Below are 25,429 nucleotides of genomic sequence, written 5' to 3'. Positions count from 1 at the left end.
CTGCAATGCCAGTAATCCCTTATGCCAAACAAGAAGCAAAAGGGTGAGATTAAAGTATTGGATATGCTTTGGGATCATTGGATGGTGGGGAAAATACATGGTCATTATTCTGTTTGAACCACTTTATATGAGGTTATTGTTTATCATGACAGAAATGGTAACAAACCCTTTCTCACAAACTGTGTTTATCGATGACCCAAATGTAAAACCATGTGTGAAATCAGAGCCAAGAAACAGTGTATGCGATAAAAAGAGATTGAGATTAGAGATGTGGATAGGATTTAGTCATTTATTAGACAAAATAAAAAAGGTAGAAAAATTCCTAGAGAGGGAAGTCGTTTTTGCCCTTCTGAGAGCTAAAGCCCAGGAATGGCATTCAACTGTGGAAATAAAGACCAAGGAATGCACGTGTTCATGCCAGCCAAGCAGCTGCAGAGAGATGGGATTCTTGTTCCCACTTCTGGTCCAGCTAGGGGAGTGGTTTTCATCCCTAAAACTGCTTTAACTCCCGCTTTGCTGCAGCCACCCCGGCCTTTGTCTCTGAGCATTCAGGAGAGGCTATTTCCCTCTGCGTGTGTTTACTCTCTGCTCCTCTGCCGCCCACATGGCATTTTCCTTTACTTACAGGAATCCTAAAGACCTGAAACAGCAGCAAGCTGATTAAAAATTAATAAGAGCCTCAGAGGGAAAGTACCAAGAGGAGGTGGCTCTGTGATCGACAATTTTTTGAGGTTCTTTAAATATCCAATTATTTTCAGGACACCTACGGAACAGAAACCACAGGACATGCGAAATAGATTTTCAGGCCAGAGGGAATATATGTTTAAGCAAAAGTCCTTTAACTCAGAGAAAAGAAGAATTATGTTTACAGTACTACTCTCCATTCCCCCCTGCCTCCCAAATCCCCCATTTTTTTCCCTCTCTTTCATAGTTTCAGTTGACTCATCCAGCATGAGTGAGAAGAATTTATCTTTAGTATAAACTTCATTATTCTACAGTGGCTCTTTTCATTTGCCCAGAAGGCAACAATTCTATGTAGAAAAGGGGGAAAAAGGCAGTCAGTGAATTAAAATCAGACCTGGGGATACTTGATTATTTACTACATCCCAACTGTGCCAAGAGGAAAATTTAAATCTAATAGGTCAAGGAATTACGAAGCATACATTTATATTACTATGTTTTATGGGTGAGAAACACTTTTCTAAATAGCCTAATGAAGACACCAACCCATAAAATGGCCTCTAAATATTATGAAAATGAGTCAGTAGGAAATCTTTTCTCTACCAGCTTCATACTGCCATTTCCTAAAACCTACATTGGGGTTAGTAAAATATTTATGTGTTATACTCCAGAAACCTGTTATTTATGATGCCCAAACAGGAAAGATTGTATCAGATAACCACATTTTCATATAGCCATGGGAAGGAACAAATTGCAGTTGAATTACTAACATGGAAACAAATCAGGCAGGGTGCAAATGATTTGTTTAGCCAGAGACAAGGTTGTCAGAAGCTGTGCTGTAATATGGCACAGGGGAAAATCTGCGCTACCATTGCTTTCCAACAGGTTGTCAAAAGTCAGCAGGCTGAGAGGGAGTTTTCAGCAAAGGTAGGAAAGATAAAATACAGAAAGGTTTTTTGTTTTTTTTTTTTTTTTTTCCAATGGAGTCTTAATGAAATGCAGCTGTATTAGCATTGCAGAAAAAAGTACATGTCAATTTTGGTGCCTAGCGGAGTCAACTGGACTGTGATTTTTTAAAAATGTGTCTGTGGGTGTGTGTGCGTGTGGGTGTGTGTCTTCTCCAGCAAGTCTAATATTCCATTCCTCCAATAACTGTTAATTTTTAAAGATAGAAAGCTCTGGAGAGCCAAATTAAATTTTCAGAACCATCTATAGGTCTTACTATAAATTCCTAAGCTGTCTAAAATCATATCTTTGCAATCTATTCTCCTGCTATATATATTAAAAAGATTATGCATGGGTTCTTATATGCTACAATCATAAATTGGATAGTGAAATTACTTAGAAAAGCAAAACTAGAGAATAAGAGAAATTAAAAAAATAATATCCCGCTTAACATTTATTGACCATTTATTAAGAGCTTTCATAAGAAAAAAATACTTGGAACTCCAGTTGGCTATGTTTTATAAAACACATGCTTCTTGTCTTTCCTGTTTGTTTTTTTTTACTAGAAACATATTTTAGGGGTTTATTTGTTTCTTTGCCTTTTTAAAAATTATTTATACATTTATTTTATTCCTCTCTCTAAAAAGGACTTGAGAAGGTTAACCATCATATAGCTCTCCTCATGGGACAACACAAACCAAAAGAAATTTGGTTCAAAAGAAATTACCAAAAGATGATAACGTATTAGTCCATTGTTCAAACAAATGTCCGTGGCTCCCTGCTGCCTACTGAACAAAGTCTGAATACTTTAAGCATAGTATTCAAGGCCCTCCTAAACCCGTCCCCAGCAAGTGTGTTGGAGAACATAGGGATTGAGTTTGGAATTCTGAATGCTGATTCAATCCACCACTGATCAAGCGGGTCAGGTCGGGCAGTATACTTAGTTAATCATTCTGCATCTAGGAAATAGGGCTCAAAGTTGCTGTGAGGGCTACACTGCAATAAACTCAAGCTTAGTCTCGAAAGAGTTTAGCGGCATCTCTTGCCCCTTGAGCATGCATGCCCCTTGGAGATCTTCCCTGAAATATTACACTAGTGGTGTATCATGTCAAGCAATGCTTTCATAAACACACAGTATTTATCTCAACTGACTGCATTTTCAGTACAGTTTTAGTGCATCTTTCGATGGCACCCAAGGCAGTCGCCAGTGTCCTCCTCCTTCCTCTGTGTCTGATTGACATCAGCTTCCTGTTCTGACTTTCTAGTTTCTGTCATCTTTGTCATTGATCCTTGTTGGCCTTTTCTTGAGTCTTTCCAGGTTGTCAGAGAGGCCTAGATTTTCCTTTCCTGGGGTTTAAAGCTTCTGTCATGCTTCCTGGTATGCAATAAATATTTGTGGAATCTACTTGCTAAAGCCTGCCTCATTCTTGGGTTCTCTCACTGTTCCTTCCAAGTTTCCAAATTCTGCCTTCTCCTATTTTCAGCATGTTCCCTATCCAGCCTGCTAGAATCAGACTAGGAACTTAAATGGGATCCTTCATACATTGCTCCAAACCTGTCTGCTGCATATAACCTTTGAACGTGAAGAAGGGCAAAACTGCACTGAGTGCAGATCCATCCTTAGCGAAGTTCTGTGCACAGATTGAGTTGTAGCTTCCACCTTTAGGACTTTTTTAGTGACACTGTGAAATCAATAGGCATCTAATGGATGTCATTGGCTGGTTAGAGGTTTGAGTACCTGAATTCAGAAAACTATGTTACAGCAAACTTGCTTGGATAAAAATTCCCTGATTTAGGCTCACACTTGGCATCAAGATGTGGAAGAATCTTACTCAGCCTGGGACTGAAAGAATAAAGGAGTGTGTGTGTGTGTGTGTGTGTGGTGTATGTTGAAAAATGAATAATTTCCTTAGTGGTCTTTTGGGCTTATTGTGCTGTCCTTGCTCTTGTTGGTTTTTCTGTGATTTCAGGGTTTGGTTATTACTAATTCCTAACATCAGACTTGCCCATTCTTAACTTAAATGTGATAGGACACCTGAGACCAATAAACAAAGGCTTTGAGGATTATCTGTTGTTTCTGCTTATTACACACTTGACACTGCCCATTTGTATGGCATTAAAGAGCCAACTATATCATGCTTGCCATCCAGATACAAAGAGAGGACATTAAATGTGATTTTTTTTAAAGAGCTGCTGTGCTAATTTTAACCAAGAACAGACTAGGAAATGAAATAAAACTTGGTCACCATTTTAAAGAAAAACTTTTAAGCATAATCTAAATATTATTATAATATTGAGTCAAATTATTCATGGAAATGATAACTACTTTGGGGTCTGAACTGAGATAATTATTGTTATGAGAATCTGGCATACTTGGGATCTAGAATATTAGATTTTAAGTAGAATTCTAAATTTGGCTGGCTCAGAATTGCTTTAGATATTAATTTTTCTGGGTAAAGTTTTCATCTACCTCAGAAAGAAGAAATGCATAAAGGGGTCATTTTCTGATATGACCTTGGCATTCTTATGTGGACAGGACTAAAATTAGAGTCTTAGAAAGAACATATTGTCCTAAGACAAAGAAAGGACATAGCAAACCCATGTTGAAGCCACTGATCAATGACAATTATTTAGGGCTCTTCAAAAGAGCTAGAGGAGGGGGAATGATTCAGGAATGATTCTGGGGTGGAGACACGTGCAGACATCCAGGGAGCCAGGTGGAGCATTGAACCAGCTTTGGACTTTGTTACCTTGATACCCACCAGTTGGCAGCTGGTGTGAGAAGACCATAATAAAAGACTTTGCAGTTGACTAGGAAATTCTAATATCTCTCATCTCACCAAGATGAATGTACTCTAGAGGGGGGAAAAAATGTAGAGGGATAATTGCTTGCCAGTAAATCCACCAAAAAATGTGTATAAGTGATAAGACCAAGAAAATGGTGTTTCATCCTGAATGAGTAAAAAACAAACAAACAAACAAAAAACAGGCAGAGAATGTTAAAGCTGGAAGGGATGTTAGATTAGATGTCTCAAGACCAGAGAAGGAAAGTGACCTGCCCAAGGTTGCAGCAGAGCTAGTTAACTGAAAATCCAGGTCAAAATGCTGATTTCCTGGATTTAAACTTGTGCTTATTTCCCAGGGGATGGCACCATGGGTCCTGGTTTGAAATCTTTCTGGTCACAGAGGAAGGAGATTTATAAATATTAGAAGAGAATTTTTGCCTGCTATTCCATTTGTTGGTGGTAGCTTTGGTGATTTCATTTCTTAAGGCACTTAAAATGCTTTTGATCTTGGGAGTATGTGTGCACATTCACGTGTGTATGCTGTGTGTTAGTGTTTACAAAGGTCTTGGGCCTCCCAATTGTTGCAGAAGAAAAAGGCCAGATTGGGATCAAAGAGGGAAGCAAGAAGAAAGGTATGAAGGGACTAAGTACTGAGCACCTACAATGAGCAAGATACATTCAATACACTATCTTCTTGGATATTCACAACAGTCCTGTGAAGTAGATGAATTATTTCCATTTCCCAGATAAGAAAACTGAGTGTCTAATAGATTAAGACATTTCCAAAGCTTATCACATTGATAAGTGGCAGGACTTGGATTCAAATCCAGGTCAATGTGACTGCTCTATTCATGTTTTCCAAGAAATTCATGTCCCTAGTACTTCATTACAATAATTCTGTTTTAAGCACATAGGAGAGATCAGGAGGAGGTTGGTATTTGCAATTTTAGATTGAGTGGTTATGATAGGCCTAATTGAGATGGTAACTGTGGTGGGCAGAAGAATGGCCCCCCAAAGTTGTCCACTTCCTAATCCCCAGACCTGTGAATATATTATGTTACATGACAAAGGGGAATTATGATTGCAGGTGGAATTGAAGTTGCTCATCAGCTGACTTGAAGATAGGGAAATTACTTTGTGTTCCAGTTTGCTAATGCTTCACTGAAGGATGGCCAATGGCGTCCGGAAAACCTCTGTTAGCTGGGAAGGCATATGGCTGGCGTCTGCTCCAGAGTTCTGATTTTAAAATGGCTTTCTCCCAGGACATTCCTATCTAGGCTGCAGCTCCTCAGAAGTGTCACTCTTAGTTGTTCTTGGGGCATTTGCCTTCTCTTAGCTTCTTCGGAGCAAAAGTCTGCTTTCAAAGGCTGTCTCCAAAATGTGTCTGTAAGCTGCAGCTCCTCTCTCAGCTCCTGTGCATTCTTCAAAGTGTCCCTCTTGGCTGTAGCAAGCTCGCTCCTTCTGTCTGAGTTTATATAGTTGTCTTAGTTTGCTAATGCTGGAGAATGCAAAACACCAGAGATGGATTGGCTTTTATAAAACGGGGATTTATTTCGCTACACAGTTACAGTCTTAAGGCCACAAAGCGTCCAAGGCAACACATCAGCAATCGGGTACCCTCACCGGAGGATGGCCAATGGCCTCCGGAAAACCTCTGTTAGCTAGGAAGGCAGCTGGCATCTGCTCCAAAGCTCCGGCCTCAAAACGGCTTTCTCCCAGGACGTTCCTCTCCAGCAAGCTTGCTTCTCTTCAAAACATCACTCCCAGCTGCACTCTCTTTCCTCTCTTTGAGTCAGCTCATTTATATAGCTCCACCGACCAAGGCCCACCCCGAATGGGTGGGGCCAAGCCTCCATGGGAACATCTCATCAAAATTATTTCCCACAGCTGGGTGGGGCACACTCCAAGCAAATCACCAAAACTTCTGCCCCACACAAGACTATAAAGATAATGGCATTTGGGGGACACAATACACTCAAACTGGCACAATAGTGCTCTAGTAGACTAATCAAGGCCCACGCTGAATGCGCAGGGCCACACCTCCATGGAAATTATCTAATCAGAGTTATCAACTACAGTTGGGTAGGTTGCATCTCCATGGAAACACTCAATCAGAGAATTACAATCTAATCAACACTAATACATCTGCCCACACAAGATTGTACCAAAGATAATGGCGTTTGGGGGGACATAATACATTCAAACTGGCACACCTTGTATTACATTGGTGAGGTCAATGCAGTCACAAAGGTCCTTAAAGGTGGAAGCAGGGGACAGAAGTAGAGCCAGTGTCAGTGATATGATCTGGGAAAGACTCAACCATCTATTGCCAGCTGTGAAGATGGAAGGGGTCACAAGCCAAGGAATGCAGGCTGTTTCTAGAAGCTGGAAAAAGCAAGGACACGGATTCTCCTCCAGGGCCTCCAGAAAGGAACACAGCCCTTCCAACACCACAATTTCACCTCAGTGAGACCTGGGTCAGACTTCTGACCTACAGAACTACGAGAGAATTAATTTGTGTTGTAGGTTACCAAATCTGCAGCAATTTATTATAGCAGCCACAGGAAGTTATTGTGATAGCATTTAAAATCCTTTTGTTTAATCTGTTTTTTCTTTTCAATTCAGATTGTTTTCACACTCTTTTCAAAAAATATTGTCTATCTTAAACTTGGCAGAGTTTGGGTTCTTTGCTGATTTTCTTTTTTTTTCCTAATTGGTCATCTACCAAGATGAATTTGTATAATGACTGAAAGACCCACCTGAGCCTGCAGAAAACTTGAGCATCATTTGTGTAAAGGTGAGAACTGGGTCTCACAAAGGCCTGAATTGTGCCTCTGAGCTCTGGATAACTGAGACTCTGGGAAAGGAGGGAGATGAAGATATCTCTCTCTATCTTGATTGATGGGGAGCACCTTGCTTGCCTACAGGCTTCCAGAGGGATTAGGAAGGGAACCATATGTATTTGTTATATATGGCAGATAGTCTTCTAGAGTATGGATGTACATTATCTCATTTGATTCTCACAATAACCCTATGTGCTCAGTATTGTTATTCTTTATGTAACACATCAATAAGATTGCAGCTGTTAATGACTTAATAAAGTTCAATTTTCTGCTGGGTGGTAGACCCAGTATTTAAACCATGGGGTGTTAGACCTCAAAATCTATGCCGTTTTCCCTATAATGCTTTTCTTTAACCCTTTTCTATGGAGCTTTGGACCATTCTGAGAACCCAATGAAAGTATCAGCCTCTTTTCCCGGAAAAAATACATCAACACCCAGTCACACACGTTTGCACACAAATGTAGACACACATTTTGTATACAATTCTCAGGGTGTTCACTGGCCCCATGAAACTTGCATGCAGTTTAGCAGTCTTAGGTACGTGCCATTTCCTGTTAATTGGAGGCAACATGTCATAGTCATTAACAAAGTCCTCTATAAGCAGATGCCCACATGGAAATCCCTTGTTCTATCGTTTACTATCTGCAATAATACCTTGGGCAAATTACCTAACCTCCCTGTGCCAGTTTGGATATATTATGCCCCGAAAAGCCATATTCTTTAATTCCGTCTTGTGGGGGCTAACGTATCAGCATTGATTAGGTTGGAATCTTTCGATAGAATGGTTCCATGGAGATGTGATTCAATCAACTGTGGGCAAAATGTTTGAAGAAATTATTTCCATGGAGATATGGACCCTGCCCATTCAGGGTAGGTCTTGATTTAGTCACTGGAGTCCTATAAAAGAGCTCACAAACAGAAGGAGCTCAGAGCAGCCGAGAGGGACATTTCAGAGAGACTTGAAGAAATACTTGCTGACACTTGGAGATGTGGACAGAAGGGCATTTGGAGATGCTAAGTTAAGAGAAAAAGTGCAGAGTTTGTCCCAGAGAAGCTAAAAGAGGACTTCCAGATGCTTAGAAAGAAATGCCCTGGGAGAAAGAAGCAACAATGCATAGGAGCTGAGAAAGTGGAGCTAACACAAAAGTCTAGAGACATTTGAGGAAAGCCATTTTGAAATGCAACATGGGAGCAAAGGACCAGTAGTTGCCAGTCATGTGCCTTCCCAGCTGATAGAGGTGTTCCAGATGCCATCGGCCATACTTCAGTGAAGGTATCATCTTGTTGATGCCTTACTTTGGACACTTAGACCTGTAAAGTTTTTACCGAATAAACCCCTTTATAAAAGCCAATCCATTTCTGGTATGTTGCATAATGGCAGCATTAGCAAACTGGAACACTCCCTGTGCCTCATTTTTTTTCATTTATTAAGGCAGGGATTATAGTAGAACCAACCTCCTGGTGTTGTAGAGGAGATTGAAAAAGTTGTTGCACAAAAAGCTTTTAGAATAATGAGTGCTCAATAGTAAGTGTTAAATAAATGCTTTCTTTTGCCAGTGATGTTGACTTGTGAACTTTAGACACAGGCAATACTCTTTCAAGGGTAACCTTTGTATGGTGGGTGTAGCAGGAATAGTCCAAAGCATTGATAATTACAATACTTGGAGAAGAAAAACCCATGTTTTGGATAATGCACTTACCATCCTTATAGATATTGAATCTTTGAATAACAGGGTCAGCAAAGACTGAGGAACGAATGCATTTTTATCTAGTCAAAGCGTTTCCATGACTCCTGTCTCTAGAGAACTGGGATGCTGAGAGAGAGAGATTAGACAAAACATCAGAAACTTGTGACTTATGACTTCAGGGGAGAAAACATTTCCAAACACTCAGCAATTAATGATGAAAGAACATTACTGTCGAGCTCCTTTGGGATGGAACAGGAAGACTTCAGATGACACTTGATGTGTTTCCCTTTATAAGGAAAAAGGTAGAAGGGAAAACCTGGTGACACTTTGATCAGCTGGGAGAAAAAGTAGTGTAGCAGTCATCATACTGTGTAAACACATCTAACCTCTTCAGTAGGAGCCCATTACTAGGCATCCATCAATGCTAATAAATTTAAATAAGAGTAACCATGGTGATAAAAGGAGAAAAGTGGAAGTATGAGGATACCAGGATATTATCAGTGTCCTATATCTAAACAGTTTACTTAAAACATCTACAGATGGCCCTAACATGTAAAAAATTATGTTCTCAGCCTTCTTGAACATATTTATTGGTTACCCCAACCAAGGAGTTAGTGGAATAGAAAATTTTCCTAAGAATTACCTTAAATTCTCATTTTATTTCCTTTTTCTCTTCTTTCCTATATCTTTTCTTCTGCCCCTTCTTTAATTTCTTCATTCATTCAAGGAAACTCAGGAAAGATTTAATTGTATTTAAGGCAACATTCAGTGTTGGGTCAGGGGGAGGTAAAGGGGAAGGGGGTGGGGAATGGCTGTTCACCTGAATTGCCCTCTTAAGGAAACAGACTCATGCCTGCTCAAGTAATAGGACATTTAGTTTTGAAGAATTGATTTTAATGATAGTGGAAGGATTCTTTAATCTAGGACTTTATGAAGACAAGTATACCAGTTTGGATATATTATGTCCCCCAAAAGCCATGCTCTTTAATGCAAACTGTGGGTGCAGATTCATTAGTCTTTTGATTAGGGTGGAATCTTTTGATTGAGTGTTTCCATGGATATGTGACTCATCCAACGATGGGTGATACTTTTGATTAGATTATTTGCATGGAGGTGTGGCCCTGCCCATTCTTGGTGGGTCTTTATTTATTCACTGGAGTATTTAAGAGACAAGCTAAGAGCTGACACAAGCTTAGATGGTTGCTGACACTTACAGATAGTTGGAGATACGGACAGAAGGACGTTTGGAGATGCTAAGCTAAGAAATGAAGCCCAGAGTTTGCCCCGGAGAAGATAAGAGAGACCCAAAGACATTTTGGAGAAAGCCATTTTGAAATGCAACCTGGGAGCAAAGGACCAGCACACACCAGCCATGCAACTTCCCAGCTGACAGATGTTCTAGACACCCATTGGCCATTCTTCAGTGAAGGTATCCTCTTGTTGATGCCTTAGTTTGGATACTTTTATGACCGTAGAACTTTAAATTTGTAACCAAATTAATCCCCTTTATAAAAGCCAATCCATTTCGGGTATTTTGCATAATAGCAGCATTAACAAACTGGAACAACAAATAAATAATTTCTTGGGAATGGCTGAAAGCCATGCACACTTATTCACTCATGTTGAATATTTACTATGTGCCCCAGGTGACAAATTGCTAGAAGCCTGGCAATATAAAAAGAAGATAGTACATCCTTCCTGCCCTCAGGAGGCTCACAGTTTGGTTGCACAATGAGTAAAGTAAAGTGGGAACATGAACCTAGAATTTCTGAGGACAAATGTGGGGTTTTTTAGAACTGAAATAGTTTCAATGAATATTCCTTTTAGAGAACATTTGGGGAAACCACCGGAGCATTCACTCAGAGATGGCAGTTTCACTACTTCAACATCAGGGCATCATAACCATTTGAAATAATTCTTCTCGACCAGAATATGCAGATGGCATATTGGGTAAATGAAAGGTCTTGCATAGCCTATACCCAGTTATTACTATCTGAAGTCACATAAAAACAAATATTTCAAAGGCAAATCAGGTCGAAGGGTAAAGATCGATATTGACTGTGTTTTAAAACTGCAACTTTGGTGCGAGACCAAGGGAAGAGATGTTTATTTCATGCATGATCTATACTTTCTGCAGTACACTAAATAATTTAACTTGTGTGGTCAGTTTCTTCAAACATCGTAATTACATGGAACTTTGAATAGGAAGTGAGATCTGGTAGGTTTGTACAGATTGGTGTGAAATCCTGATACATTCCAAAGTAATTTGGGAAGAGAATAAAAATATATTTGCAAGGCCCCCCTAAAGAACTGGGAGAAAATGTGGAAATGTTGAACTTCCCCACCTGGGTTATTATTGATATTCTTACAAACATTGAGGACTAACAATTTAGTAGGCTGAGCCCTCGATCTTGGGGCTTGCCCTTATGAAGTGTGTTACTGCAAACAAAAGGCTAAGCCTACTTATAATTTTGCCTAAGAGTCTCCCCCAGAGAACCTCTTTGTTGCTCAGATGTGGCCTCTCTCTTTAAGTCCACTCGGCAGGTGAACTCACTGCCCTCCCCCACTACATGAGACATGACTTCCAGGGGTGTAAATCTCCCTGGCAAAGTGGAACATGACTCCTGGGGATGAGCCTGGACCTGGCATTGTGGGATTCAGAAAGCCTTCTTGACCAAAAGGGGGAAGAGAAAAGAAGCAAAATAAGGTTTCAGTGGCTGACAGATTTCAAATGGAGTCAAGAGGTCACTCTGGCGGGCTATATGGATATCCCTTTTTAGTTTTTAGTGTATTGCAAGAGCTAGAAGGAAATACCTGAAATTGTTGAACTGCAACCCAGTAGCCTTGATTCTTGAAGACGATTGTATAACAATGTAGCTTACATGGTGTGACTGTCTAATTGTGAAAACCTTGTGGCTCACACTCCCTTTATCCGGTGTATGGACAGATAAGTAGAAAAATGGGGAAAAAGCTAAATGAAAAATGGAGTGGGATGAAATGCTTTGGGTGTTCTTTTTTACTTTTATTTTTATTCTTATTTTCATTCTTTTTGGAATATGGAAAATGTTCAAAAATTAATTGGGGTGATGAATGTACAGCTATATGATGGTACTGGGAACAGCTGATTGTGCACTGTGAATGATTGTATGGTATGTGAATATATCTCAATAAAACAGAATTAAAAAAAATTATAATACAAAACAAAACAAAAACAAATAGTCCGGCAATGAAAAATAATTAAAAGCAATTGTAATATTTAGTGTAGTGTGTCTCAGAAATAGTGATGTTGGCAGAAGGGGTGGCTCAATTTATGGCAGCTGATAAAGCTCCTTAAAAATCCTCTTTCCCCACATTACTTTCAACTTCTCTTGTACTCCTCATTGTTGCCTCAAATCTCTTCTCTTTCCCCCAAGAATTGACCTAACAATCAATTTGTCTCCCTACTTAGAAGAGGTGGGAAAAAAAGATGGTGAATGCTTATCATTTAATGTCATTCCTTTTGTCCACTTCACACTTGGATTTTTTGAAAATGGACTTACTGTTGCATGCAGTATCTCCAGAAATGTGCTAAAAGGCCCAACTGCTTTTTGCTCACTCAAAAATTTGCTGTTCTGTGTCGCCAAGAAGGTAGCTGTTAAGCCTGGATGTAACAATAGATTCATTGGGATTTACTAATTTCTTTAGTAGCAGCTGAAATTTCCACAGATTTCTATGAGTTTGTGGATCTCACACTATGTTTCCCTAGTGTTGGGTAGGAAAAGATTATGTGAAAAAAAAGACATCACTCATTTCTCCACCTGTCACAGGCCTGGAGCTACAAGTTGAGTCTGTTCTAAAGGGTGGGTGGAGGGTGAGAGTTTGACATTAAAGCTTTAGAATTTGGACTGAAAATAGATTGTTTTAATAATCATAATGTTTAAAATGGCTTCTAACCAGTGGGAAAGGAGGATTCAACAAGGTTCATATGACAGTATTGTGGTAAGAATGCATTTCATGTTTTTATACTTCAATGAGTTAAAGCTCGTCCATCATCAGTTTATCCTTTCAGTACCACAATTTTGACTACTGTTTCATGTATATATTATATATATATTTATATATGTTTTATATATATTTATATATATATATTTAAAAATTGGCAAGACCAAATTTCTCTTCCTAAAAGAAGGCTATTTTATTCATTTCTATAGTTGAAATTTAGAATAGTTTTTCAAGTTCCAAAATAAAAATGGAAATTAGTATTCTGAGTATAAATGCTGTATGTTTGTAGATTATTAGGGAAAACTGATATCTTTACAATGTTAACTTTCTTCCAACCAGAAATATGGCAATAATCTCTTTTTATTTGTCTTTTTTATACATCAACAAAATTTTGGGGTATTTTCCAGATAGTTTCTGCATGTTTGGAGTTTTATTTATCAAATATTTATTGAACATTTACCATGTGCAAAGAATTGTTTTTGATATTGAATTTTAGCGGTGAAAAAAACAAACACAATCCCTGATCTATTGGTATTAAATTCTACTGAGAGAAAACAGACAATGAAAGGAAATAAATAAAAAGTTGGTTTTGATGGTCATGCCTAGAAATTTTATATTTCTTTGTGTATTTTTGTATTGAAAAGCTCTGTCTACATTTTGGATTATTTCCTTAGGGTAGAATTCAACAGGTGAAAATCCTGTATCTAAGGATATGAACATGTATAACATTCAATTGCTTTCCCAAAAAGTTTAGATTTATTTATATTCCTTAGAGAAGGAATGGATTCTGACTGGATGGTATTGGTGGTCACATTTTATATGGGTCTTAAAGAACATGCAGGAGTTTTGGAGCAGTGATGGGAGAAAACTTTGAAGAAGGGAGAGTACACCATGACAGGAGAAGGCTGTTGTCATGTCTGGAAGTGAGTGGACTTGGTCAGGGATGAAGGCTTGATGAAGGCATATCATGCATTTTCCCAAACCCGAAGATGATTGTGCTCTGCCCTTCACACACCACACCCCTGGAAAGTACAATAATGTGCCATGCGCTCTCCACACTTGAAGAGTTTCAGGAATGTTCTCTCGCTGCCATGGCACCTGGAGGGCAAGCATGTGGCCACGGCGACTTATCTGCAAAGGGAACTTTCCCAGGGCCTGCATAGACATAAAGGACTGGTAGTAAGAAGCCTCATAAACCCTGAGCAGAGGGACAACTCTTCACCATTTGTTTAGAGGTAATTAAGATTTCTCCACTGTTATGAGCATTCAAGACCCTGGGGATAAAATGCTGATAATGAACAGACCTGGATCTGTGCTGGCCCACTGACTTCTCTGTTGACAGCCATTAAATTATTCATTTGAAAAATCAATAAAAAAATTTCCCTTCTGACACTTATAAAGTGCTACTGGTATATATTGGGCCCTGATATACTTACTGTAAGTAGTTTACAAAGCACTGGAATCTTCTCAGAAATATAGAGATTAACTGGAGTAGGCTACACTAAGAAAGTTGCATGCTTTATAGCATATCACAGTTCAGGTTTCCTGGAAAATAGACTCTGAGGCATGGATTTGTGTGCAGGAAGTTTATTGGGTCCTGCTCTTAGTGTGAGCACCTATGGGAAAGTGAAGGAAGCAGGATGGGGAGAGGGGGACATTGACAGAGATGCAGTCACAGCAAAGGCATCAGCTGATTTCTCAGGAGTTCTGGGGCTGGGTGGCCCTGCAGAGCTGCCTCACATCTGCACAAGAGGAATGGGTCTTCCTGGTCATTGGATGTGGGCTGTGCTTAGGAAGGACATTGACCTTGGCCAGGTTGTCTCTCTTCAGCTGATGGCAGTGCTCAGAGGGAGACTCAGCTGAGAACTGTCAGCGGTCAACACACCCAGCAGCTGGGAAGGAGGGCTTCAGGCGTGACGGGATCTGGGTGACACATCACAGCATCCACTACATACCATAAAAAAGAGATGGCCACAGCTTTGAACTGCTTTACTTGTCCTCATGTTTTTCTCTTCTCTGTGCAGTTGGGACTAATTGTTCTCTGTTCTGCAGCCTCTGCTTCCAGCACTAGACCTGGGCCTGTGGAATTTAAGCATTTCCAATCCCTCTTTCTGGCATCCATCTTTGATACCATTGCATGTGTTCTGACCTCAATTTTTTTTCCCCAGGTTTTATAAAGGCTCAGGTCCAAAGTAATATAGTGCAGAAAAAAAGGTGCAAAGACCAGACCAGAAGTTAAATCCCATCTCTACCCCTTGTTAGCTCTGTGATGTTGGCAATTAATTCAAGCACTCTGAATCTTGGTTTACTCACCTATAAAATGGGGTACTATTCATAATTTTCATCATTATTATAAGGATTTCATGAGATAATGTATCTGTGAACCAGATGGAATCTCTATGGACAGACTTTGAGAAATAATTATAAAAAGAAAAATAACAGTTATGACAGCAAGCAGCATTTACTGAGTGTTTTTTATGTGCCTTTTATAGTACTGAGGGCTTTATGTTGATTAACCCATTTAATCATCACGAAAAGCAACAAGATACCATTGTTATGGTTATATGGCTGGGGTGATACCCAAAACTCTCAAGCTTAGGTACAGATTAATCAGAACAGAAACAACTTATGGTTGTAGAGAAAGGCATTTTATTATATCCCTTTTACACCTGGGCATACCAAGACATAGCAGAAGTAGTATTTAAATACAGATGATCTGACCTCAGAGACTATACAGTTAAAGGTTTTACTATATTATATCCCACTCTGAAGTCCCTAATGGGGTTGCCTTGAACCTTTCATTTTGCTACCTGGAGAACCCTGAAGATTTCTTGGCCTCTCTCTACAGCTCAGACCCAGCAAGATCCAGCCTCAGAGCCATTTTCTCACCAAACCACCCTACACCTTCTGCCAAATAAAATTGCCAAGGTTTATTGGACTGAAGGCTAATGTTGTGAGCTACTCTGAGCCAAAGTGATTATTGTAATTATAAAGGATAATATCAGTTATTAGGAGTGACTCTGGTAAAAGCAAGCTAAAATTCAAGTTTATTTAAATAGTTCAGTCAGGAGCAACGTTAGAATCCTGGCTGGGAAGGAGAGTGAGTCTGAGAAGTTCTGTGAAAGTGTGAGGGTGACATTATTCACTAAGAAACCCTCGATAATGAAATGATAGAAAATATCATAAACTTTGTCAATTCCATTTCACACAGGCTTTTTGACAGTGGTGGAAGCAGGAAACTAACACAGAAGGCTGTTCCCTGAGGCTACACAGATCGATTCAGATGCAGAAAACAAAACAGATCATCATGACAGAGAAACTGGGTAAGCCAAGAAATAGGTGCATGTTTCTTTGATTTTATTTGAAAGACACAGAGAAATGGAATTTCTAAGGGTGCAGTCCCTGGAAATCACAGCTGACATCTCTACAGGCACTCCGAAAGACTCAAGCCAACTATGAACTTATGGTGTAGAATCACGTGTGTGTGTGTGTGTGTGTGTGTGTGTGGTTTTGTGGTGTGGGAATGAAAGATGTGGTAAGCATCTGTTAAACTCATTCATGCACACACATACACACACACACATACATCATAAAGACACACAGCAGGATGCAGAGACAGGAGGCCAACATCCATGAGGACTAATAAACCCCACTCCATATCTGTACTTTGATCCACCTTGTCCTTCTCTGGGTCTAAATCCAAGCACTCCCTGTCATCTCTTTGTCTGCTTTGACCTTGTTTATTTGTGTCTCTGGTCTCCTTCTGTGAAGGTACCCTATTGTTGATGCCTTAGCTTGGACACTTTTATGGCCTTAAGACTGTAACTTTGTAACCAAATAAATCCCCTTTTTAAAAGCCGATCCATTTCTGGTATTTTGCCTAATGGCAGCATTAGCAAACTGGAACACCCACCATGTGCTAGGTGTGTGGTATGTGCTAAAAATACAAAGATATGTGAGTCTATCCCTGTCTTCAAGGAGGTTAGTCTAGCAGGAGAGAATCACATTACCATGTGGCAAGTGTAAACAGTGAAGAAAGATCTTGCTGCCATTGAAACACAGGAGAGTGACAATAAGCCCATTTTGGGGATAATGGGCAGGCACTGGCATAAATGGATGGTGAAACGTAAGAGCTGAGTGGTCTCAGAGGTTGAGTAGGAGTTAATCAAGCAAAGGGAGCTGGTGCAGCAAAGAAGGCATGGCTTTCCTGGACAAGAGAACATTATAAGTATAGGTCTAGAAGTGGTCTGTTTAGTGTTTTATCAATAAAGTCACAGACCTTGGGACTCAGAGTGCTGAAATGTGAAATAAATTAAATCCATGCCACCAGAGCTAAGTTTAAAATAAGTCTTGTACTTTTTGAAACCCTTGAGGAAACCCCATGCTGGAAGCTTTTTCCAGAAATACTTTTCAATGTTCTTCTGTTTCTCTCACTTTGGACTCATACTGCAGGTGCCCCATATGAAAGAAAGAAATGGGGGGAGGAGAGAGGAGGGGGGAAGGGAAAAAATAAAGGAAGAAAGAAGAGAGAAAGAAAATGAGATAGAGAAAGATGGAAGCAGGAAAGGAGGAAGGGAGGAAGAGAGGGAGGGAGGGAGGAAAAGGAAAGAAGGAAGGAAGGAAAGAAGGAAGGAAGGAAGGAAGGAAGGAAAACAATCCTATCTATGTGAAATGGGGGCTATTTTCAATACAAATGGCCTAAGCCAAACCTTTCTCCTTCAAATAAAAAGGAACATTTTAGCTCATGTAACTAAAATGTTTGGTCCTAACCAGATCCAAGGGGTCAAATGATACCCTATGACCTTTGTGTTGCTTCCATTCTCAGATGGCCTCTCCCTTAGAGTGGTGGTTCCAGGCGTCCATCTTTTAGGTCCATGTCCAGTAGAAGAGGGAGAGCATTTTCCTCAGGCCTTTCAAAGTTCCTGTGATCACTCTATTCCATCTGACATGGGTCACAGGTTTATCCATGAATCACGTGACAAGCAGATACAATCCAGTTCCAGAAGGTGGATTTCAGCCCTACCCGGACTACATATAAAGGGAACGAGGGAGGATACATCTGCAAAAATACATCATTTGAACATATTTTTCTTAAGAAATCGGAGGCAAACAACCAATTCAACCACAACAGCCAGCCTCCACTGTCCTTTTCCATTTTCTCCTCATTGTATTCCCAATTAAATATCATTAAATCCAAGATTTACCTTGGAAAATCAGGACACTAGATGGGGGGAAGGGAAGGAGGTGGACATGCTTACATGGTAACTAGGATCTAATCACAGACATTGTTTCATTTTATTATTACAGCTACAACATGAGATAGCAACATTTCCCCAATTCTACAGACAATGAAACGAAGATTTAGAGAGTAAAGCAAGGGACCTAATGCCTACAAAGATGCAGAGAGAGATTTCCAAGATTGGATTCCTAGCTCCACGGCAGTTGCTTCTTCTCCCACTCCAATTGATGGAAGTTTTCCTTTCTCCATCTCTCTGAGACAAAAACCTCCACATTGGCTTGGCTTTCAGGAAGCTAAGACCTATTTTTATCTTCTGCTCTTTAAATATAATAATAACCACTTGACTTCACTATATACTTACACATGCTAATTTTTTAAAATCCAGATATAGCAACAAATAAAAAAAGAAAATCTAAAAAGTACAACCTGCAAACACTAATAACTAATATTAATATGATTAATTAACATTAAGTATTCAAGACCTCTCTCTATACAGATAGAGCTATGAGAATAAGGAGAAAAACTTAGCTACTATCTTCCACTATGCATGCTTTTACATATTTCTATTATGGATTGTTTTGCATGCTATTTTAAATAATTACATTTACTTTTCTTTTAAATTAGCAAAAGAAAAGGAAATTGAACTAAAACAAGGTATTTCTGAATTTAAGACAAATATCTCTTTAGTACTTGACTAGGCATTTTACCAGGCTTTTTTGGTGGACAGAATTCATCAATTATTTTCAACAAGAAGAGCTCATGTCTGAGAATATGTATCAGCCTGTTGTTTTGTATTTGATATACCATTAGACAATGTTTAATATTCTTTAAGAATTTCATGTACTTTGCCCTATTGTCTTCTGGAACTTTGAGGTAAATCTGATTTTCTTCCTTATAAGCATCTTTCTCTTTATGCCTGGTTGCCCAGTAAATCTGCCACACATCCATCATTATTTTCTGGGAACATGCTGTACTCTTTTGTTCTCAATATTCAATTCTTCCTTTATTTCAGTGTTCTCTATTTCAAGTACACAAATTATTCTCTGATTTCACATCTTTGTCCACCCTATCTATTGTCTAGTCTCTAAGAACTTTCATCTTTTCTCCCTTTTCATTGACAATCACTATGATAGCACAAGGCTTTCTTCTGTCAGTAATTTCAATTCTCTGATATATCCTGTCTGTTTCTTTTTTTGTCCCTAATTTATATGTTGGTTGTGTAGTGGTACTGTTTTGTTTCATATCTCCTTTTTGATATAGTTCTCTTATTTGGTCATTTTGAACTCTTGATTATTGAATCCAAACTCTTGTTAATATCTCCTATGATATGAAACACTTGCAGGAAACTTTTTTCTTTTCCTTGGGCTGTGTTGTTTTCCAGAATTGTCCATTTGTCTTTTTCATGCCATGCTCATTTCTTGGGTGCATCTTTGAGTGTGTGCTTAGCTATAGCTATTTTGCATTAAAGGTCTTGTCATTTTTTTGATCACTTTGCTCAAGCCTGTCATAGGCAACTATGGCTTCCCGTTGTATCCCTAACTTAGCTGTGAACTATGTGTCCTCTCCTAGATATGTCTGAGGCCAGGGAACTTCAGTGGGAGAGAGAGACTATACAATCTTTATTGGAGTGTTGCTTTGTCTTCTGATTTTAAAAAAAAAAAAAAAAATGCTCTATATCAACATTTCTATAGCATAGTCAGAAATGTGTATCTCATTTCCATGGTTAGATATGTTTAAACTTTTTATCATCCTCCCAGTTCACCACTGATGCCTGGGAAAAAATTAAGTCCCTGCAGCATTTTATTTTATTGCCTTTGCTGAGATCCTGAAATCTTCAAAGATAAGTAGGGTTTTATAATTCTAGGGATTTTTTAAAAATGTGTTTCCTTGGTCTGCCTATTAATAATCTCACATTAGGGGACATTGGTGAGATGTCCCAGGATTTTATTTTCTTTCTCTATTTTCATCTACCACTTCTAAGCACTGGGATCAAGAGTAGGAATTGTCAGGGATATTCATTTTCTTCTTTGGCAGCAACTTCTATGAGCCTAACATTATATCTAGTCTCTCCCATCTTTGCTGCTGGTGGATTTCTTTTGTGCTGACACTTAGTATTTTGTTGTTGTTCATTGTGTTAGGTAATAGGAAGGAAGATTGTGTGACCCAGATTTACTCTGCCATCTTGTCTGAAGATTCCATACTCACTTCCAGCAATCATCTCACTTCTGGTCCTTGGCTTCATCTATGTGGTATTGAATCTCAATACATCATAATCACTGTCACCACCACCATCAACAGATAGGATGCATGTTTTAAGTCAAACTTGCCTCAAATAACCTTTGGTTGTAGGAACATAGAATGATAGAATTTAGGCAGAAAGATATTATCTAGTTAGTTCCCTCCAGTTTGCAGTTGAAGAAAATGAGACAAGAAAATTATGATTATTTTTCAAACAAGTTCTAGATTATGAACGAAGTCAACTCAGTGTAACAGAAAGCACAACTTTTGATCTAGACCAACTTAGGTTTGAATCCCTGCCTCGTACTAGCTGTGCACCTAAGTTATTTCCTCTCTGTTCATCTCGGTGTCCCCATCTACAAAACCCTCGGGAGTGGAGGGTTGTTGAAAAAGATTTAAAGGGATAATATATGTAAAATATTTAGCACTATGTCTCTTACATAGTAAGCGCTTAATAAATGACTGTATTATTATTACGCATACTTGTGGAGCTAATTGTTGACTGTGTCAATTAGTCATTGCTGCCAGTGAAACAACCACCAAATTCAGTGGTTAAAATGAAAATCATTTCTCATTTCTCATGAGTGTGAGGCTCAGCTGGCACTGACTGATCTGGGCTGAGCTCAGCAGGCACATTCACATCTGTGGGGTCTGCAGGGGCTGGTTGATCACAGTTGGGTTCAGCAAAGAAGGGCTCTGTTCCACGTGTCTCTCGTTCTCTTCTGAAACCAGAGGACAAGTCTCACGTGCTTTTCTAATGGATGCAGCAGAGGAACGAGCTAGTAAGCAGAAACATATGACCCTCTTAAGGTCTAGACTTGGAACTAGAACTCCTACCACCTTCAATTGGCCAAAGCCAGTTCACAACTTAACCCAAAGTCAGGGGACAGAGGGTGTGATAAAGAATTGGGATCAAAACCATAATCTATTACAAGGCTTAGTTAGGTCTAGAATGCTACAGAGACAAGGATTAAAGGTCAGCCTTTGGAGTCAGAGTGACCAAATTTAAGCTCCAGCTTAGGTTCAAATTATCTTTGTGGCCTTGGTCAAGTTACTTAATTCTTAGAAAAATCATGTTACTAATCTGTGAAATGGAGATAATGACGTGTCATGCAAGATGGTGAGGATTAGAAATAACGTAGCATATTGTCTGGCCTGTTATAGTTATTCAATAGTTGGTAGCTATTATTAGTTTTGTCTCCTACTTTCAGTCAAGGGTCCTTTCCTTCAGAAAACATGAGGGCATAAATTATCATTTAAAAATAAAAAATGTCCGCCCCCTCCATATTGTACACATTCATATTTATTTTTATCCTAAACAATGTTGCTAATATTTATTATTCCTGTTTTCCTGCAAACAAGTAAATACTGACACGAATGAAAGCATGTTTAATGGAAAATTCAGTTTGATTTATTTGCTAATTAGTACCAATTAGGCTTTGGAGGACAGGGGAATAATGTGCTCATACAAATATTTGAACGTGACAAAGCCAGTCAGCTTTGCAGAAAAGGGTTAGTGCTGGCATGCCAGATACCAGTGAGATATGTCCTATTTATGAGGATTCATTGAGAACACAAGGTGGCATGCACTTTGCATACTGTGGAGGTCAAGACAACACAGCACAGCAAGGGGTAAATAGAAAGATGAGATGAATGGTTGGAAAACACCGTTAATCAGAAGAGAAAGCTGGCATTCTGCTTTATGGATCTGTAAACAGTATTACTAATGTGTCTTCAGCATCCTGTAATTAAGTGGGATTTATCCTGCACTTTGCTTTCAGAAGGAGTCCAATGCAATTCAACGAATGCTTACTAAGTACCTTCTATGGGCCAACCATGGGAGATTACAAAATGAGCAGGACAAAATCCCTGCCCTCAAGTAACATGTAATCTCTCAGCAGTGACAATCATGCATACAAATTAATCAGTTAATAGGCTGACCTTGACAAGTGTTGAAGCCAGAGTAGCAATAAAGAGCTGTGGGGGCACAGAAAATAAAGAATGAATTCTTAATGCATTTGAAATGAGCGCTGATTAATTAATGGAGAAAATTTTGAGAGGTAGGTTTCGGGGAGAGGGTAAAGTTATAATTAATCAAATTAATATCAGACATTTTACTATTGCAAGGCGGGGAGAGAGACGTTGTAGGGCATCAGGAGTAGAAACTAAAGTTCAGCTTGCAGTAGAATGCTTTGCTTGAGATGCACTGAAAATATTTAGGCATTGCACTGTCCTTGTCTTTTTGTCACTTTCATTAGGTTGTTACAATAGTTGCAGATTGTTGCATATCAAAGAAACTGATGCCCTCTGATAGTTTGAAGCAGGAAATAAGAGAGGAATAAGAGAGGTGGCAGACAGTAACTGGGAGAGGACTCTTTAGATAGGGTGTTTCTATAAAAGAATGGGAAAACCCCAGGGAGGAAGCATTCTGGACAGAGGGACTAATCATAAGGACTCTGAGGCAAGAAGATAGCATGCTGAAGAAACAGAATGAAACTATTTGGGCTGGTTACAGTGAGTAAAGGGAAGGCTGGGATGAGATGAAATCAAATAGATAGGCAGGAGAAATACCAAGTAGGCTCTGTGTGTGATGGGGACCAATTTGGGTTTCATCATAAGGGAAATTGGAAGTCACTGGACCATTCTAAGCAAGGTTGTAAAATTCTGTTTTAGGATTTGAAGATCCTTTGACTGCTGAGAGTGTGCTGCGTTACTGGTTGTCAACTGGGTACTGTCCCCTTGCCCTTCTAAGGCTGGCAACTACATTTCTCAGAACCCCATCCCTGTTTGGTTCTGGGTTAGATTTTGCCGAAGAGAGGACCTCCTGCAATGTTTGGAAGGCGGAAGTGCAATGGGAGCCTGATTCTCCCAGGTCTTGGCAGCCAGATGATTATGCAGATGAGAGCATCACAACAGCTTTCCAGCAAGGCCCTGAGAATCACCTCCTTCATGGCTGCAGTCTAAGACTGTCAGAGAAGCTTCTCAGACATTCTGAGAATTATGGCAGCTTCCAGACAAGCTTTTGAAAACCACTTGATTCGGTGCTCCAGGCTGAGGTCTTCAGTGTTGACTTTTCTGACCTTCAGCAGTATAGCCCCTGACCTTCAAGGACAGTTTCTCTGACACCTGTCCCCCACCAGCTCTTCCCACAGGCAGGTAAGTCCATATTCTATGTTAAATCCTTTATTCCTTGAATATGTAGAGTGGTTTCTGTTTTTTTCTGACTGATCAAAAATGCCGGGGAGGATTAGAAGCTGTGAGAAGGCACAGTTAGGCCATTATACAGTAGAGGAGATAAAAGATGGATTTGAGACATAGTTGGTGGCAACACAGAAAATATTAACTGATGGATTGGATGGAGCAATGAGGCAAAAGAAGCAATGGAAGATGTCTTCCGGGTTTTTAGCTTAATTGTGGTAGCATTTAATGAATTGGGAAAGCTTAGGATTAAACATTTTTTAGGGCTAGATATTCCAAGAATGGGGAAAAAAACATTTGAGAGGGCATAGCTAGAGAGGACCATAGACTTTCTGGACTAGGACTTTTGGGTCAGAGATTCAGTTGGGTGAGGGTATATTTTGACTTTTTATCACTGGAAAGTTGGAAGCAGCAAAGTGCATTAAAGGAAAAGAAACAGGAAACTGATTTCTGAAAGCTGCAGTAGCAGCTCACTGTACTGGGAAGAGTAGATTTCCTTGAGCCCTGCATAACTGACGCCAAATCCTAAATCTACCACTTAGCTATGCAACTTGGAGGAAGTTATTCAACTTCTTTGAGTTCTGTTTCTTTATCTGGTAATTTTAATACCTACCACAGAGGAGCAAGCTAAATTATGGGTATCAAATGCCCTTCATCCATGCAATGTATATTTGTTGGGTAACTACTATATACTAGGCTCTGTGTAAGACATGATCATCATTTATTGATCATTAACTGTTTTCTAAGCACTGCATAATAAAGGCACATCATATATTAACTCTTGTTTTGAGAATTATTTTTGCTCTGGCACTTACGTATGATGATGAACAAGATAAACATTGTCCCTCTGTCTTTATACTCATTTAATTCTCATAACAATCTTCTGAAGTAGGTAATATGAACCCCATCTTACAGTTGAAGCTCAGACAGGCAAATGACTGGTCCAAGCTCATAAGGCTAAGAAATGTAGAGTTATTATTCCATTTATTCATTCACTTACCACATATTTACTGAGCACTGACTATGATGTACCAGGTACTGCTCCAGGTTCTTAGGACCTAGCAGGGAGCAAAACAAACCTCTCCCAAGGAACTTACACTCTAAAAGGGGAGCCAGAAAATAAACTCTGGACATAAGGGAGTTGTTTCATGGTTTAGAAAATGATACGTTCTTTGGACAAGGAATAAGGGGAATTGGAAAGGCGGTGATTAAATTTTGTGTATTATGAGATTCATTGAGAAGGTGATATTTGAGGATAGGTGCAAGGAGGTGGGAAGTTAGCCATGCAGAGATCTGGGGACGTGCATTCAAGGAGAGTCACCAGCCATGGCACGGTGCCGAGGCGGCAGTGAGCCTGGTGAATTGAGAACCAGCAAGGAGCCTAGCATGGCTGAAGCTGATGGAGACATGGTTGGACATTGTTCCACTTTGCTAAAGCTGCCGTTAAGCGAAATACCAGAAATGGATTGGCTTTTATAAAGGGGATTTATTAGGTTACAAACTGACAGTTCTAAGGCCATGAAAGTGTCCAAACTAAGGCATCAACAAGCAGATACTTTCACTGAGGAAAGGCCAATGGCGTCGGGAACTCCACTGTCAGGTGGGAACACGTGGCTGGTGTCTGCTGGTCCTTTTTTCCTGGGTTCTGGTTTCGAATGGCTTTCTCTGGGATTCTGTCTCTCTTGGCTTCTCTCTGTCAGCCTCTGAGAATCCTTGCTTGTTCTCCCAGGGAATTTCTCTCTCAAGTGTCTGGGGGTCCTCTCTCAGCTTCTCCAGGGCAAACTCTGGGCTTCATCTCTTAGCTTAGCATCTCCAGACATCCTTTTGTCT

This window comes from Choloepus didactylus, chromosome 14, assembly GCF_015220235.1.
Source record: "Choloepus didactylus isolate mChoDid1 chromosome 14, mChoDid1.pri, whole genome shotgun sequence".
NCBI lineage: Eukaryota > Metazoa > Chordata > Mammalia > Pilosa > Megalonychidae > Choloepus > Choloepus didactylus.
Note: the sequence above shows the minus strand (reverse complement) of the source record.